The sequence below is a fragment of the Micrasema longulum genome, unplaced genomic scaffold (assembly GCF_059751315.1).
Source record: "Micrasema longulum isolate JH-2025_06_02 unplaced genomic scaffold, ASM5975131v1 h1tg000769l, whole genome shotgun sequence".
NCBI classification, from domain to species: domain Eukaryota; kingdom Metazoa; phylum Arthropoda; class Insecta; order Trichoptera; family Brachycentridae; genus Micrasema; species Micrasema longulum.
The window spans coordinates 137,174-141,155 of record NW_028277963.1 but is presented as its reverse complement, the minus strand read 5'-3'; positions in this window follow the sequence as shown (position 1 = coordinate 141,155).

Here is a 3,982-nt window from a genome sequence, read left to right as displayed (position 1 = left end):
ACCACTAAAGTGCATTTCATATATTTGGCTTTTGGAGAAATATAACAAAGTGGTGATTATGATTTATGTATATTATGAACTAAAATAGGAAAATTTACCATGCATATATAACATGGTTTTAAGACAATTACATAATTTCATTGCCAATCAAAATACAATATATTAGATAAACAAAAAATGAAACGATAAATGAATTCAGTGCTCTTTGCTATTGTATATACATTTAAAAATTACTCACTTTATAAAAAAGTTTTTCTTAATAAATAAAATACATTTAAAAATAATAATTTGCTCTTAAAACATTATTCGATTGGAAGGTGTCGATTTAAAAAATACACATTACGCGTTTTAACAAATTACAACTTAGCCCGAAATGGCAAGACGTTTGAAATACAAAGGAGACTTAAATATGTATTTTTTAAAAAAATATTAACCCTTTACGGAACCAATTTGATTTTGCTGTTAATTACAGTGTTCATCCAATTCATTGTCATAGTGATTAATGAGAATTTAAAATTGTATTTAGAAAAATCAGCGGATACTGAAAATACTCTCTTTAGCTATAAGCTCCCGGTGTCACTGTGACCTGTGAAGATCTAATGTGACGGGTCCCCATAAATTAGTTCTCGCCCTCAAGCTCGGGTCTTTAACGAGCCTGGCTACTGATGGGTGGGTGAGTGTTCTCATATTGTTAAAATTTACCCCCTGAGCCCGGGTCCTTAAAGTATCGGAGTATTAGATAGGGGCGAGCGCTCTCACGTCCTGGGTTTAACCAGAGGATGCGTCTTCTTTTGCGATAAAAAGCATCAGATTCACACAGAATGCATAATATAGGTGTTTCATCATTTGCAGAACCTAGATCTAAAAGTTTCAGAAAGTTTCATTTTAGCAAGGTGTTAATTTAATCTGCAGAGACCTGTAAAGGCTCTACCTTACTTGGTTTCGGCTAAGTTTCATCAGGTATATTATGCAACATGGCAAATATTCAATTTCTTCATATTCTCATTAAAATAATATAATTGAAATAGCATTTAGGGAAAAGGAACCTAGCTAAAATAATATTGCAAACAGCGTTGCAGTTCTAAAGCCGAGTGGCATAATGCTAATACAAATTTTGATATAATTTTATATGCATATTTAGGATGTTGCATTTCCGCAACACGGCTCCGTAAATGGTTGAAAGTATATTAAATAATAATTAGCTTACCTTTGAGGAATATTTGTAGATCAACTCTAATGACTGGTCTCCAATAAAAATGGAGAAGCAGACTTGTGATAGGTTAATAATTTTATTTGATTTTTTAATTATATTTTTTTTAATATTTGGGTTTTTATAATTCACCCAAATATTTCAATTTTGGTGGCCAATTTCAACGAGTTGTAAATAACTCACTATTAGAAAATGGAAATCAAGTTGGGGTAGAGTGGGGTTCGAACCTCGGACCTCTGATCCATGAGTCCGCAACACTAACCACGGGACCACAACCCGATTCAATTGATTTTACATTAGCAATTATCATGTTATTCTGATTTACAACATTGAAAACAATACGTCAATATATTTTTTATTTGTTGACAGATATTTTTGATTCTTAACCCATTTCAGGAAGATTAGAAAACTGAACAGGAAATTGGTTAGAATTCTAAACAAAAATTCTTGTATGTAATTTTTACATCTTGCATTATATTATCATGAGAATGCGTCGTATTAAAAAGCATCATGTCGTTTTTTTCCAATTATTTTGTATGAATGCAGCAGTTGAGTGAAAAATTGGATTTGTTCTAAATTTTTGTATTCAACACAATACTAAAAATCTGACCAATGTTCAGTTTTCTTATTCGTATAAAACAGGCCTTAGCGAGAGACAATTATTTTCTTCATTTTAAAGTTTGATCTAATTTAAAAATAGCATAAATAAACTCGTGAGAATAAAATTATTGAATCACATTTGGTTTTAACAAAGTCATATAAAAGTGATTTAAAATCATTTGCGCTGATAGCATACATTACTAGAACATTATGTCAAACATTTATAGTATAAAGTTAGCGAGCGAACGTAATACTAGCGTGATTCTTAAGACTTTAATTAATTATGAAACTGTACACGAGTGTATAAAATGTAAATGCAAATATTTAGGTTAAATATCATAGGTTTGATCTGCGACCAGTTTTACATGCGTTGCACCGAAAAAAAGTTAAATAATTGTTACGCTTTTGTCAAAATGGACAGAATCAATTGTTTCATCTAACATTTTTCATATGGCATATTTTGACAAAAATGTGACAGTTATTTGACTTTTTAAACTTTTTTTTGGTGCGACTGGCTTTGTGTGGAACTTAATGTTAACGCCATATAGGATTATGGAACACAATTTGTAAGAAGTTAGAAAATAAGAGAGTTTAATGCTATCTGAAAGTTTTAAAAATGTTTTCTTAAACCTTTTGAATATTTATTTTTTCTTTATATCAACTTGTACCATATTTTTCGGACCATAATATGCATTTTTTTACTCCGTAAATTCATCCAAAAATTGAAGTGCGTCTTTTCATCCGAAACATTTTTTTTTTCTAAAAATTGATATCCTACATTTCGGGGTGCGTATTATGGTCCGATGCGTCTTATCATTGGCAAAATACGGTAATTTGGAGGTGTCAGATGGATGATCACCATATTATACTTTATAATATGTACATTTACTAGATCAGCAGTTTCTTTTTTATATACAGTGGAATCCGGATATTAGAAATGTATATTGACAGATTATTATTATCATAATTAGTCAGTCCCAAAACTATCCGTATCAGTGTTTTTCAACCTTTTTGAATACGCGACCCCTTAACAAGTAAAATTAATCTGGCAACGCCCCGGGACCTTAATGATATTATACTACTCGTATGTCAGTGATTTTATCAATGCTTAATTTAATTTCCTTTCTATTAAGACCACATTGTTATTTATCGAGAAATTACGTGCAAAGTGGTTGCAGAATCTGATGAATGCAGATCTATAAAATTCATCCGGCATGTTTAAAATAGAATTTAATTCACAAGATTGTCAAGAAAAAATATCTAGAGCTGGTGTTGAAATTATAAGTGGCATTCGTTACATCTTACCTATGTGAAGTAACGTTCTCTTCAATGGTGGACATAAAAATTAAATAGGGAAATAGGCATCAATTGAAAATAAGTCAGTTATTTGCGTTTCAAAAATAGATCCATGATCTGAAAAATTGTTAAAAAATAAACAGGCATAGCCTTTTGACTGGAACTATTATATTTTATTGTAGTGCCTAAAACCCTTGCTTTTTACTTTTGCCTTGCTTGTGGCCGCGACCCACAGATCAAAAAACTCTGATCTATATTAATATAATCTGCATATTATAACTAATCTTCAACAATGTAATTCTAATTTAAATAAGTTTAAACTCCACAACTAACGCAGAACTGCAAGACGCCTTGAGGATTGGGGGTCGCGGTATATATACAGGGGGCATCAAATTTTATACAAAATTATGTATATTGATACTACGTTTAGGAGTAGATGAACTATTCGCAGCAACTGATAACTATAGGCAGCAATCAGCTGATGTTGTCTTTCTGGTAAACTTATTTCACTATATGTCCAATTTGTTTTGGAATGGATCAACCGAAGGTACCGTAACTATCTCTTGAGGCAGACCATTCCACGAATCTACAGATCTGCCATTGATAAAATGTTCAGCTGGATTAAAGTATAATCGAGGCTTCTCTTATTTCATTAAATGTACTCTCAGTTGCGTATTCCGGCTGAATGTGAAAATTACAACAAGTTCAGAGTCATAATACCCATGCAGCATTTTATAAATTTCGATAAGGTCACCTCTTGTTCTTCTCTGTTCTAGTGTGGTCGGGTCAAGTCTCCGAAGCCTTTCCTTATATGGAAGTCAACACAAAGCATGTGGTATCTTGGAACAAAGTCTTTTCTTTTTATCCTTAATTTAA